The 15,814-nt window shown below is 37.9% G+C and overlaps 1 protein-coding gene across 4 annotated transcripts in view; it reads right to left on the bottom strand.

The window, feature by feature from the left end:
- The window catches only part of MGA (MAX dimerization protein MGA), a 132,764-nt gene that overhangs the window by 84,906 nt on the left and 32,044 nt on the right, over window positions 1-15,814 (bottom strand). The window lies entirely within an intron of this gene.

The following is a 15,814-nucleotide window of genomic DNA, read 5'->3' as shown; positions in this document are numbered from 1 at the left end:
CCGGCATTAGCAGCAACCGGCCTCAGTTCACAGCTTAGCCAGTCCCAGGCACCTCCAAACCCAGCACAAGTAGCAATCATCTGCACATCACTTTGTACCTCATACCAAGTGACCCCAGGCAGGGCACAGGCAGCAGCTGGCCTTGGCCTGCACCAGAACCCCTCGCAAGAGGTCCCAGAACCAACTCACCCGGTAGCCAACTTCAGACCACACCAGGGCACCACCCAACCACCTCCAGATGACACACCCAAAGGGCAGACTCAGCAGGCACCAGAGCCCTGCTAAAGTGAATCTTGCTTCATAGGGGCAGCCCCTGCAACAACAGCTCCTCCACTGTAGTCATGGCCAGTCCTCACAACCAATCAGCCTGAGAGTCAATACCTCCCACTGATGTGCTAATAGCAATCAAGATTCAACTACAACAGGAGGGCACACACAACCCACACAAGGGACACACCTAGAGCCCCAAGCTCAGATGACCTGGGAGACTGCACCACTGGGCCCCATGGGACATCTACTACATAAGGCCATTCTACTAAGACCAGAAGACAAAGCAGCGCTACTTAATGTGTAGAAACAAACAGAGGGAGGCAGCCAAAATGAGGAGACAAAGAAACATGTCCCAAATGAGAGAACAGAACAAAGCTCCACAAAAAATAACTAAATTAAATGGAGACAAGCAATCTACCAGATGGAGAGTTCAAAACACTAATTATAAGGATGTTCAATGATCTTAATGGGGACTTCAGCAAAGAGGTAGGAAACATAAAAGTGGAGATAGAAAACATAAGAAAGAATCAGTCATAAATGAAGATTACAATAACTGAAATGAAGAATACATTAGAGGGAATCAATAGATTAGAAGAAGCACAGGACAGAATCAGCAATACGGAAGATACAGTGGCAGAAAACACTCAATCAGAAAAGAAAAAAGAATCCAAAAAAAATGAGTATAGTTTAAAGGGGCCTCAGGGACAATATCAAATGTCAACGTCAAGTGTACCAACGTTCTCATCATAGGGGTACCAGAAGGAGAAGAGAAAACAAGGTCATAAAAACCTATCTGAAAATATAATGATGGAAAACTTCCCTAACCTGGCAAAGGAAATAGACATACAAGTCTAGGAAGCACAGAGAGTTCCAAACAAGATGAACCCAAAGAGGCCAACATCAAGACACATCATAATTAAAATGCCAAAGGTTAAAGACAAAAAGAGAATCTTAAAAACAACAAGATAAAAGCAGTTAGTTACCTACAAGAGAGCTTCCATAAGACTGTCAGCTGATTTCTCAACAGAAACTTTGCAGGCCAGAAAGGATTGGCACAAAATGTTCAAAGTGATGAAAAGTAAGGACCTACCACCAAGATTGCTCTACCCAGCAAAGCTGTCATTTGGAATCAAAGGACAGATAAAAAGCTTCCCAGAAGAGAGAAAGCTAAAGGAGTTCATCACCACCAAACCAGTATTACAAGAAATGTTAAAGGGACTTCTGTAAGAACAAGAAGAAAAAAAGATCAAAAATATAAATAAAAAGGCAGTAATATATCTATCAACAATTACTTTAAATGTAAATTGATTAAATGCTCCAGTCAAAAGACACAGGGTGGCTGAATGGATAAGAAAACAAGACCCTTACATATGCTGCCTACCACTCACTTCAGATCAAAAGACACACAGACTAAAAGTAAAGGGATGGAAAAAGATATTTCATGAAAAAGGAAATGGAAAAACAAAAAGCTGAGGTAGCAATACTTACACCAAGCAAAACAGACTTTAAAACAAAGGCTATAACAAGAGACAAAGAAGGACCTAGCAATTCCACTTCTGGGTATTTATCCAAAGAAACCCAAAACACTAACTTCAAAAGAAATATGCAGGGCTGGCCCGGTGCCTCAGGCGGTTGGAGCTCAGTGCTCCTAACTCCGAAGGCTGAGGGTTCCATTCCCACATGGGCCAGTGGGCTCTCAACCACAAGGTTGCCAGTTCGATTCCTCGAGTCCCACAAGGGATGGTGGGCAGCGCCCCCTGCAACTAAGATTGAACACGGCACCTTGAGCTGAGCTGACGCTGAGCTCCTGGATGGCTCAGTTGTTTGGAGTGCGTCCTCTCAACCACAAGGTTGCTGGTTCGACTCCCGCAAGAGATGGTGGGCTGTGCCCCCTGTAACTAGCAATGGCAACTGGACCTGGAGCTGAGCTGCACCCTCCACAACTAAGACTGAAAGGACAACAACATGAAGCTGAACAGCACCCTCCACAACTAAGACTGAAAGAACAACAACTTGACTTGGGAAAAAAAAAAAAAGTCCTGGAAGTACACACTGTTCCACAATCAAGTCCTGTTCAAAAAAAAAAAAAAAAAAATTTTTTGGTATCATGAACACTATATTTCTCAAACTTTCCTGACTGTAATTCACAATGAAAAATACACTAATAACTAATTTTCCAGTAACTTGGAATGAAAACAATATGGCACTGATTCTCTAAAATGTTCATCTCTGAAAACGGGGGAAGAGACTGGAGTTTATAAAAAGTAGGTGATTTAAGGTCTTGGGCTTTTGTTTCTGCTTTTTGATTGTTGTGCAATGTCTTTGATACTTAGGTATTTCTCTTTAACTTAATTTTTTCAGTTATTATATATACAAAATAATTAATTTTTTTCTTTCAAGAACCAAACTTAAAATGTCCCCTGGCTTTACTACTTTACTAGTTTTATTTACCCTTGATCTATACCATGTATCAATATTGGAAAAAATGGGGGAAAAGAAATGGGAGGGTAGGCAGGTAAGATTCAGCAAGAATAGAAGAAAAACCAAGGTCTTACAGACGAACGGTTCCTCTAAGAGTAGTATTTCTGAAGTGCAGACCCTAAAAATGCGCAATTTAAGGGATCAAAGCTTGAAAAAGATGGACAACAGCAGACACACCAAAAGCACTTCAGTAAATGGGTAAGAACAAAGATTCTGTAGTCACAGTCAATCCCAACTCTACCATTTCCTGACTGTGTGACTTGGGCAAATTACTTAATTTCTTTGGTGCCTCAGCTTCCTCATTTAACAGTTCCTACTTCAAAGAACTGTTACGAGAATTAAATGAGATATAAATACATGTAAAGCATAGAGAATGGTACACATGCTACAGAGAACGGCACATGTATGAGATATAATCACAAAATACGATGAACGCTGCTGCCGAGTGCCATCCAACGAAAAGGCAGGGATCTTCAATACAAGAAGCAGCGTGTCGAACCTTAGTAACAGTATATGACGTTTCAACTTGTTCAGTGGCGTCCGTCGGGTGTGAGCTACAGTTGAGAGAAGATATGGTTTAAGGTACACCATAGACATTTATAACGTTCAAATAAATAAATAAATAAAATAAAGTGTGCCATAAATCATGGATCATGAACAACGCATTCACGAAATGTGCAAACGGTTTCATCCTCCATCATGACAATGCTGCGTGTCACACATGGCTTCTGGTACGGCAATTTCTGTCAAATAAAAACATTACAGTGTGCCCTCCTCCACATTATTCACTGGATCTGGCACCGTGGGACTTCTGGCTCTTCCCTAATGTCAAAATGATTCAGGACATCGAGGCAGCCACGACAACAAAACTAAAATCACTCATAAAAGAGGACTTTAGAACTGCTTCAGAAAGTGGTAAGAACGATGTGATTAAGTGTGTTTGAAGCGAGGAGAAGTATTTTAAGGGGGATTAATGACATGTGTCTTTTACTGTAATCAATTTTTTTTTTAATTTAAACATTCACTGTATTGTTTGATCACACCTTGTATAAATCATTCAATAACTGTTAGCCATTTTTGAATTCTTAATAAATTACTTACAACTTTAAAAACATTAGTCATTTTTTAAAGCAATTATATAAAATACATAAAACTTTTAAAAAGATCAGTCTCAAAAAACTAGGTTTTGTACTTTCTTAGGAAACTTAAGAGCAACGGATTTAAAAGTAAGATTCTTCAAAAATCACCACTCTAATCTACAGAGCAGGAGTTGTGTCTTAACTTATATCACATGATGTATATGTTTAATTAAATATTTTTCAATAACTAAGACAAGTAGTATTTTATAATAACTGTCTCTGAGCCCTAAATTTAAGTCTTTTACATTCATTCTGAATATTAAGGTTGTTTTCCCCTATTCTATATTCTCCCACTTAATTTAAAATGTCTTCTAAGAAAATCAAGAATTTTTAAAAGTTACCATAAAGTGTTCTGAAAACAGAAAATTCCATATAAATGCTGTTTACTACCAAAAAAGGCAATAAAATAATTGAAAATCACTCATTTGTATACATACATTCATAAAAACATAAATTCACATTTGTATTGATTCTTATCTTTTTAAGGTATTGTTGATTTGTTTAATTTAACTTAACCCCCCTCTAAGTGTTAAGCTATTAATAGCCTCTGTCAAAAACCCATTTTTAAAAATTAACAATAAAGGATGAACAATCACAACCACACACATACACACAAGAGGAACAAAGGATTATGTGGTTTTCACTCAGTCTTAAAGGATTTTGTACCACAGCTATAGTAAGAGTATGCCTAGCTTTCCTGAATTATCTCTGGGAATAAACTCCACCTATTTACAATCTCATTGAACACTGTCCAAGCTTCCTACAGTTTCATGATTTGTTGAGACTTGTGGAACCATTTACAAAAATAAAAACTTTCTGTTATTTCCTATCCTATGCAAAATCAGCCTAGATTAAAATTTCAAAGTAAGAGCAATACATTCCATTTTTTAAAAATTGTTCTAGGGGCCGGCCCAGTTGCTCAGGTGGTTGGAGCGCCATGGCCGGCAAGAGCTCCCGTGAGCGGCCAACCGAGGACCGGCGACCAACTGTCTGGGGGGGCGGGAGAGGGGGGCGCAAGGCTCATAATGCCAGCAGGGCCAGGGAGCTGTGTCCTACACAACAAGACTGAGAAACAACGGCTTGAACCGGAGTGGTGGGGGGGGGCAGAAGGAAGAGGGGGAAATCTTAATAAACACATTTTTCTTATGAGAAAAGAAATTTCATATTCATATATATTTTTTCACATAAAAAAACCTAAGATTAGAAACTCAGAAGTCTAAGAGCTCTTCAGGCAGTACACAAAAAAACACAAAATTGTACAACTTTTTCCTTAAAAAAATAAGTAAAAATCAAACTACATGAACTCTCAATCACTCGTGTTTTTCTTCTTCTTCTAAGATGATAGCAATCCTAATATAAACTAGGATAAATAGTGTAATTTAAGGATTATCAAAATGTCATCCAGAATGATTTCCCTCACAGACCTGCCTCCATCAAGCATGATTTTCCTCCCAGTAGACTTATTCTTTTGGGTTAAGGGAGAAGTTGGCAAACTATTACAGCCTACAGCCCACCTAGGGTCCTCTGCCTGTTTGTGTATGCCTCATAAGCCAAGAATGGTTTTTACATTTTTCAATGGTTAAAAAAAATGTTTTATGTTGTGAAAGTTTTATACAATACAATTTTAAGTGTCCATAAATAAAGCTTTATTAAAACACTGCCACACTTATTTACATAATGTCAGCAGCTGCTTTTACAATGGCAGGGTTCAGTATTTACAAGAGACCATATATGGTTTTGCATTGTTGCTAAGAGCACTCCAAAATACAGTGATGCAGTTATAACTTGCCAGTTTTTTGAGCACTACACTTATCATCATACATTTTTTGCCAATGTATACTCAAGTAAAAACAAGAAAATAAAAGTGAGCTTCAAAGTCATACTTTTAAATTACAGTGGAGTGTAGATAATCTCATCATATTAGATGGCAAAGTATTATGTTTATTGTGCAATAACACTACAGCTATGCTGAAAGAATACAATATATATCAACATTACCAGACTAAGCACTCATCACACTATTTCCAACTCAGAGGAAAACACAGTCAGAAAAATTAGAAAATGTAAATAGATCTCATCACAGCTGAATTTCTTCACAAAAATAAAAACGAGGATGTAACCAAAGTAAGCTTCTGAATGGCTCATTTGTTAGTGAAGCAAAGAAAGCCTTTTATCAATGGTGAGTTAATTAAATCATGTTTGAGTGTAGCAGCCAAAGAAATGTATTCCAGAGAAAATAAATGTATTTAAAATTATAGGCAGTTTTGGCAAGAATGGTAGCTGAAAGAGTTGAAGATGCTGGTAACAATATTTTTAAAAACTATTTTATTCATCAATTAAAAAACAAGGCAAATGATTTTGAGTGTTTTCCTTGGCTCTTAATGAGTCAACAGTTGTTAACAATTACTGTTTTTTGAGGAGTTGTTTATTTGAGGAGTTAATACAAGTTTGAAGTGACTAAATAATTAGCATGTATGAATTATCTGCATGGAACAATAGGTAAAAATATTTTCAAACAAGAAGGGAAAACACTAATTCAGTGCAACCTGAAGTGGAATCTGCTAAGATGTGTTACAAATGAGGGTGGTAAAAATACATGTGAGAAGAAAAAGGCTTTATTGGACAAATTTACAAAGCTTGTGAAAATTCTGGGTGTTTAAAGCCTACATTGATTCATTCTATTATTTATTAGAAAATACTTTTCTGAAAATATCTGAATTTATCATGTGTTATTCAACCAGTAGTGTCAATGGTTGACTTCACTCTCGTGGACTTAAAAAAACCTTAATTCCATTAATTTTTGTCAGAAATAGAAGAATATCCTGATTTGCTCTACCAGTAAGAAGTCAGCAGGCTTATCAGTGGTCAAGTTATATTGCAATTTTTTTGAGTTGAAATTTTTCTGAGAGAAAAACCACTCTCCATCACTATTACTGAACAATGTTTAGTTTTGGAAATTAGTTTTTCCCACAGACTTGATAATGTTTCTCAATGAATTCAACCAGTGAATTCAAAACAGTGATTATATGCAAAACACACTGCAACAGTCATTTCAACGATGACTAACATAGTTTTAATCACAAGTAATGTGAAGTTGCATACACATCCCATGCTGTCAAGAGTTAATATGAAACATGTCCATTCCCAGAGTTATCACCTCATGCCTGTTAGAATGGCTATCATAAAAAGAGAGAGAGATCACAAATGCTGGCAAAGATGTGGAGAAAAGGGAACCCTTGTGCACTATTGGTGGGACTGTAAATTGGTACAGCCACTATGGAAATAGTATGAAGATTCCTCAAAAAATTAAAAATAGGAATACCATATGATCCAACAATTGCACTTGTGAGTACAGCAGGGCTTAGAATAACATGGTTTCTTTCAACATCAATTCATTATAACATTAATGAGATGCCACAGGAACTTAACTCTTGTTTATATCAATTAGCCTATGATAAAATTGGTTTCTTTGTACATCAACTTTACTTAAAGTCACAGAACCAACAACATTAAGTGAGGACTTACTCTACCTACATAATACCCCATTTTGTCTCTTGGCCTACAAAACCTAAAATATTTACTATCCGCCCCTCTATAGAAAAAGTTTGCCCACCCCTAGGTTAAAGCATTATCTCTAACTGATTAGTTATACAACTTTGGACATCAATTAATTTCTCTAGGTCTTTGTTTCCACATTTATAAAGTGAATGGGATTGAAGAAAATCTCTATAATACCTTCCAACTCTAACATTCCAATATAATAATAATACTTTTTATATTCCTTTATATGATAATACTTTTGAATGGGCGCTTAGACAAGTTTATAAAGTATGAAGAGATGTCCTATTATGCAAAGTATAAGGAAATACTGTATTAATATCGCAGAAGATCAACAAATGGTACTGGGACAACTGGATAAACACACGCAAAAGAACAAAGTTAGACCCCCTACTTCACACCATAAGCAAATATTAACTCAAAATAGACCAATCATCTAAATGTAGGCACTAAATTATAAAATTTTTATAAGAAAACATTAGGGAAAACCTTGGATTTTGTCAATGACACCAAAAATACAGGCAACAAAAGAAAAAAATAGATAAACTGGACTCCATTAAAGTGAAAACCTTTTGTATATCGAAGGACTATTAACATAGTGAATGACAACCCACAAAATGGGAGAAGATATTTGCAAGTCAAAAATCTGATAGTGTATTAATATCCAGAATATATAAAGAACTCTAACAGCTCAACAACAACAACAAAAAAGCCAATTCAAAAATGGGCAAAGGACTTGAATAGACATTTCACCAAAGAAGATATACAAAAGGTCAATAAAGCACATGGAAAGATGCTCAAAGTCATTAGTGATTTGGGAAATGCAAATCAAAACCACAATGAGATGCCAATTCACTCACACTAAGATGGCTATAATCAAAAAGACAGACAATAACAAGTGTTGCCAAGGACGTGGAAAAACTGAAACTCTCATACTCTGCTGTGAATAAACAATGGTACAAGTGCTTTGGAAAACAGTTTGGCAGTTCCTCATAAGGTTAAACAGTTATATGACCCAGTAATTCCCCTACTAGATATATACCCAAGAAAAATGAAAACACATGTTCACAAAAAAAGTACATGAGGGGCAGCCGGTAAGCTCAGTTGGTTACAGCGCGCGCGGTGCTCTTAACAACAAGGTTGCTGGTTCGATCCCCATATGGGCCACTGTGAGCTGTGCCCTCCACAAATAGACTGAAACAATTATTTGACTTGGAGCTGATGGGTCCTGGAAAAACACACTTAAATAGATAAAAGTTTAAAGAAAACAGTAAGAGTACATGAATGATCATAAAAGTATTATTCATAATAGCCCAAAAGGGAAAACAAACCAAATATCTATTAACTAAAGAAGAATAAAAACAGTATGATATATCCATAAAAAGGAATGAAGTACGTACTGATACATGCTACAACATGGATGAACCTTGAAAACATGGTAAGTGAAAGAAGTCAGTCACAAAAGACCTCATATTATATGAATCCACAGAGATACAAATTAGACTGATGGTTGCCTAGGGCTGAGGAGATGGGGGGAAATAGGGAATGACTGTTAATGGGTATAAAGTTTCTTTTGGGGGCGATGAAAATGTTTTAAAAATGATTGTGGTGATAGTTGCACAAACGTTAAATACTAAAAATGACTGAATTTTATACTTTAAATGGGTGAATTTTATGGTATGTGAATTATATCACAAAACTTTTTTTTAAATCATAAAGGAAAGTCTTGCAAACAAATGTTGAACAATAGGTCACTAATGTCAAAAAATTAAGATTCAAATGATGTGCAATCTTATTTCAACTACTAAAAAAACATTGTACCCCTTCTCTGGACTAAACTTTACTAATTTTAAAGTCTCATAGCGATTTTAAAGTCAGTGAGAGAGGGGCAATAGATTGGGGGAGGGGAATTATCACTTTGTGAAGGGTGAAATGTTTAACTATTGCATTGTTTTGTACACCTGAAACTAATAAACAAATAAAACCAGTGAGACCTTCATGACAATTAAACAATGAACACGAGTTGTCCTTATACTCCCTAGCTTAGGATAAAAAGACCTCAATACTCTAGATTCAACTTTCTTTCTCACTATTGCTGTATGCTGGACTAAATACGACTCACACGTGTGTGTTTTTATTTGAACCTTTTACGTTTACAATTGCCACTGCTTTAGCATCTTCTCCCTGCCTTCGTAGGGCATAAATTCACATCATTCTTCCTAATCTCCTCCTATTGAAATCATTCTCATTCTTAAAAGTCTAGTACTATCAGAAACCTGTCTTGATTTCCTTGCAGATAAACATTGGCCTCTTCTAACTGCCAAATAATTTTGTGCATAATTCTATTTTAGTGCACAGCAATCTTGTTCTCACCATGCTGTACAGATTGGTCAACAGACTCACAATTCCCTCCCAAGGTTAAAGCTCTACCAACAGCTCCTTGCATATTAAGGAGTACTATGATGGCCTCTTATTTCATATTACTATTTCCTAATCTCCATGTAAGTACATAACACATACCCTGGCCCTTGAGCCTAGCTAATCACCTAGTGGGATGCAACTGACCCAAAGGTCACCAGTCCTACAGTCTGGCCATCAGCCTGTGAGGAAAGAGTTTGCTAAAGAGCTTAGCCCCACACGAATGTCAGATTCTCTCTTAGATGTACAAATGCACACTGTCACTCTCTCCCAACTGAATGCGAAGTGGTAAGAGAGACTCCTGCAGTTGGGAAGAACAGAAACTAAAACATTGCCAGAGAACAGGTCATAAGACAGCACAGACCACACGAGATGAAACCATAAGGTAAGATAAAGCATATACAAAGAAGAGGGTGAAGTCGGGGGTTGGATGAGATAGGAATGGTGTAACCAGAAACCAAAAAAGATATTAAGAAACCCCAGGGCAGGGGAAGAATAACAAATTCTCATGCTGAGAAGGTTGTAAGAAAAGTCTCTTACAGCTTCAGTGGATGCTTCCAGTTCCCTAACTCATCCCAGTCTCCCTAAGACTTGGATCCATACTGCTCATCCTGGCTTACTATGGGATTCTGGGCTCCCTTTTACTATGTGATCCTGTGCAATGAGCACCCAGTTTTTAAAGAAACACATCTCTTTGTTAGCTATGATGGAAAGAAGTCTAACGTATACTAATAACCCTTCTAGGCAGTCACCTCCTTGAAAGCAAAGACTAGGTTTATTCAATTTAGGACTGCCAAAAGCACCTGGAACCGTGCCTTTTGCAAAGCTCAGTAATCACTGATTTGTTGTAGAAATACTACATGAACAAAATCTCAAATATCCAGATTGTTCTAAGACAGAGCAATCTAGACATAAAGGAAAATTCAGAGATATAAGACTATTCCTCTGAACATAAAGAGGTCCAAAGTAGTGGGATAGATACTGATCCTAACCCACAACTACCGTGTTTCCCCAAAAATAAGACCAGGTCTTTACTAATTTTTGCTCCAAAGACGCATTAGGGGGATGTCATCCTGAAAATCACACAGCCCTTATTTTCCGATAGGTCTCATTTTGGGGGAAACACAGTACTAGTGACCTAGACATAAGTCAATCAGGGCATTGCGTTGCCCTGGCTATCGCTGGGTCAAAGACAAATACAGGGCTCATCTGGTCAATGATACTCAGACTCGGGACTTTTGTTTGAGTTGTTGGAATGAAGAGTTCTTCCTATTGCACTTGAACTGGAAGGGCAGCAATTGGAGCTATCTCAGCAATCTTCCTGCCATATGAAACCTACAGATCAAACCAACACGCAGTGGAGAGTAGATCTGAGTTCAGAGAAGGAAAGAGGCTAGGTCCCAGAGACATCACCTAAACTACAAAAGCAACGCTAGAAACCAGTGCTTTCCCTGACTTTTCAGTAACATAAGACAAAATATTCTCTTTTTAAGCCAATATGGATTGAGTTTTCTGTCACTTGCAACCAAGACTCTTCATTCATATAGGAGCTCCCCAAAAATCTATAGCTCATATTCCTCTTAAGTTTTTACAAAAATTGTATAACATTTTAAAATAAAAAATTAATCCAAATCCCAACAGCCTAACACAATAGTTATTCATTTGTTTACTTCTAGTTTGTATACATGAGCCATTCGATTCCAAACCAATAATCACTCTATTCTAAAATGATCCTGGCCAGCACATCCCCCACAACGTGGGCTTAGAGCCCTTCTACAAATATCACGGGAGTCCTTGGACACAACCAGCTCTTGAACACATTCCCCCTGGGAGCCTTTACCTAACAAGAAACTTCAACTCTGCTAAGGACATCAATCTCTCACCCAGAATATGTATGGCCGTTGTGACCCTTGTCATTCACTTTAGAAAAAGACTTCACCACCTCTATGAGATCAAGGCACATACTACCTGGGATTTTAAATCAGTTCTAGTACCAAAATAACTTGTGTCAAAGTTGAGACAATTGAGCCCAATCAATAACTTCCAACACATAAAGGCAGTGATATCCACACCATGATCTAACTTCCTTGTCAAAATGTCCTCAGCCCTGGTTTCTTCCATAGTGTCACTGCCCAGATCTATTTCATTATGCCCAAGAGAACAATCATTCTCTTGTTACCAAACCACAGGCTTCCTCAATCTTTTCTAACAATGCTCTTTCTACTTGTTTACCTTGACTTAAAACCTGATTCTTCCCTAAAGATTTTCTCACAGTTCTCTCACTTCACTGCAATCCATAGCCCCACAGCCAGAAGTGATAGGCATTCACTTGCCTTCCTATTGCAGCTTTCAGATCATAATCATCTTCCTTCATGGCCCCACCTTTAAGATTTATCTTCTCATCACGAGCATCTTCTAATCCCTCAGCCATGCCTCCTCATTCACTGAAAGCCTGGGAGCCTACTTCAGTCTTCTCTACTAAGTCTCCTTCCTGTCTCAATCCTGGGAGATTTCAATGTCCATGAAGATGGCCCATCCAATGACCGTACACTAGAATGCATGGGCCTCTTCAGTTCCAAACATTTTCAGCTCAACTCTAGTTTAGGCATCTATTCTTCAGTTCTTCACTCTGGATCTTGTCATCATTTGAAACTCCTCCCCCTTGATTACTCTAATAGCTCACAAAAATTTTACACTGACCATACTTACTCTACGACTTTACAAAAACCTTGTGTCCCTCAAATCCGCTGATTCTCCCAACCCAGGTCCTATGCTTGGACATCTAAATCTCTTAGCAGGAACTTTGGATTTGTACCCTTTTCTCGGAACCTGACTACAAAAACCACAGCTCCAGGTGGATACTAATGCTGGGAACTGAGCAACTCTAAAGAAAAATCACACGAGATACAAGGTAACACAATAAATTCTCCAACTTTAGTCCTTTCAAATAAACTGGATAAATTCCCTTTTCCACTCCCCTCAACAACTCTTTCAATCATTGTCTCAGCTCAAGCCCCCCAGTCAATCCCCTGCCCAGGCCCTTCACTCTCAACCACCAACCTTGCTTCTGACCTTACAGATCCATGAGTTATCAGGCATGACCTCACTTCACCCCCCTACCCCTACCTATAATCTTATATATATCCACACCTCTCCTTACCTATTTTTATTTCAGTCCTGGAAAACGAGGTGTCCCTCCCCCGTTCAAAGCCAGCCCATCCACCTGTACTCTTGACCCACACTGCGACTCTCACCCCCTTCCGCCTCCTTCAACACCCTGCTGTCAGCCATACCATACCTCGAATCTTCAGCCTCTCCTTCCCTGATAGCACCTTTGCCCTCAGCACATACACAAGGTCAGGTCTTATCCCAAAAGGAAAAGTCCTTCTGGCTCCCACCCAGTCCCTTCTTCCTCTTCTCTGCAAACCTTCACAAGAAAAGTTATTCTTTTTCTCTCCTTCCCTCTCCCCCCACTCTCAACTCTCCTTCTCTACTTTCTCCCTCTTTCCCCCTCACTCTCCTCTATACCCCCTCTCACTCCCTCACTCCCTCCCCCTTTCCTCTATCTTCTTCTTCCCCTCCTCCTTTATCCCTTGCCATTTATTTTTTCACCAACTGTAAGGGGGATTCCATCCTCCTAATGAAACTGCTTTTAAGCTCACCATGACTTCTTAATCACCAAACCAAATGAACATTTGTCCTGTTTTTTCTATACCAATGTACTGCATTTGACAGTTATTATCTCCCTCTTAAAAGCTTCTACTCATTAGTATATTGGCCAGCACACAGTAGATACCCAAATACATTTGAATAAATGAATAAGGGTACAAAATGAAACAATATCATGCATTTCTCTGTCTGGAGAATGAGTAAGAGTCAATATCCCATTAAATGTTCTTGGTAATTAACTACAACATCAAGAGCCAAATTCAACTAACCAGCACATATCAGTAGTGGAACAATGAGCTTGATTACATGCTTTTCTCCAGTCATCCTGTCAGCACCCAGAAATCAAACAGAAATCCAGGACTAACGATAAGGGCAAAGGAATGGAAATGCTAAAGGAATCTAGAATGCCAAGAAAAGCACAATGCAAACCTTTGTTGTTGTGCTTCATGTTGTTGTTGTTTTAACTAAATACCATGTGATAGACGCCCTCCATACAATAAAAACTATACCTATGTGTTATGAGGACATATATGAAGTGGAAAAGAGCTAAGCATAAATTAGTCTGAGGCACCAAATACTGTAAGAGTTCATAAGTAAACGTGAAGTTTAGTTTTTCAAAAGTAACGAGAAGTGAACCAGCAGAAGGCACACATGAGAATGTAGAATACCTGCCATCTTGAGCCAAATTTAAACCACTAAAAATTCACTTTACTTTGTTTCTTGCCACACATTTCCCTTAATTATTCCCACAGTCAACATTTTAAATGATTTCAGGTGCTAATATCAGCAGCAGTACTTATCAAAATACATTCCTGACTTGTAAAGAAACCTCCCAGATACAAGATAAAGACTCAGCGACCTAAGACTCCCAAACATTATGGCTCTAAAATATCAGAATCCTCTGCAGTTCCTTGCTGTTTGGAGCATTTTGACTTAGGAAGCTTTATATACTCTACACAAAGAAATGGCTTTAACAATAGACCAAAGATATGTACAACATTTTAAGTTTCTAAAGCATTTTAGCATACACTTGTTTCATTTTTAACTCACATCAAGTCTATGAAACAGGCAAGGCAAGAATATTCTTTTACAGTGAAAAACAAAAGCCTAAGTTGTTCATTAATTATAAATAGCATGGCTAAAAAGTGTCCATCAGGCACGGTCACCTACAAATTTTCTCTTATCTCTCCTACTCCAATGTCCTCAACCATTCTTCCCTCCTTCCTATTTATCTTAAAAGAAGTATCTCTCCTTTCTACAATTAACCCCCACCCAGACTCTTAAGCCGAGAACACCAAACCTCCTGTAAAACCTTCAATGAACTCCTGTTGCCCACCCACAATATCTCCCTTTCCTCTAACTGCATCTCCTCATTCTATAAATATGATCAACTCTTCCCTTCCTTAAAAACAATTTTCCTCAACTCTGCCACCATCCCACAAGCTGTGACCCATCCTCTTTCCATCCTTTCCCTGCTAAGCTCTTTAAGCCCACAATCGTAGGCACCTGTGCTGGACTTTCATATCTCCACTAAAACATTCCTTATGAAAAGGCACCAATGAATTCCTAGTGGCCAAGTCCAACAACCACTCTTCAGCTCTTACCTCAAATTGTCGGTCTTTGTCCTAAGGTATCTGACACAATTGACCTCTACCCTTCCAAAAACTTGCTTCACTCGTGGGCTCTCCTATACCCCTTCTCTCCTTATTCTCCTACTACTGACTTCCTTATTAGTCCCTTTTACTTAACTTTCATCCTTTGCAAATCACCTGTATGTTGGTCCACTGCAGAATTCTCCCTCCTTTTCTCTCTTCAGCTAAACACTCGCCCTGAACAATCTCTTCCACTCCGTGACATCAGTTAGCAACTATATGCCTATGATTTCCTAAACTCTATGGTCTCTACACATCCTTTCATTCTTTTAGGAAGAAGTTAGAACAAAGCAAGTGAATATTTATCAAATCTCTGGGCAGGAAGCAGAAATGGAAGATGGGACTACTTCCTAAGCTTAGAAATAAAAATAATCTAATGAAAATAGATTTGGCTGCATAAAAAATTTAAAGTTCTGTAAACTAAGATAACATGGAAACTAAAGAAAATAGGCACATATATTAATTACACACATACCCATAAAAATATAACTTTATATATAAAAATAAATGAAAAGATCAGGAAATTTACAAAAGTGAATTATTTTTTTTGTAAATACTGAAAATGTTCAACACTACTAGCAATTAAATAAGTTCAATTCAGGCCTATTAATCACTTCTAATAATGAA

The sequence above is a fragment of the Rhinolophus sinicus genome, chromosome 3 (assembly GCF_057876585.1).
Source record: "Rhinolophus sinicus isolate RSI-liver-muscle chromosome 3, RSI-T2T, whole genome shotgun sequence".
NCBI lineage: Eukaryota > Metazoa > Chordata > Mammalia > Chiroptera > Rhinolophidae > Rhinolophus > Rhinolophus sinicus.
This window is presented reverse-complemented; position numbering and strand designations above follow the sequence as displayed.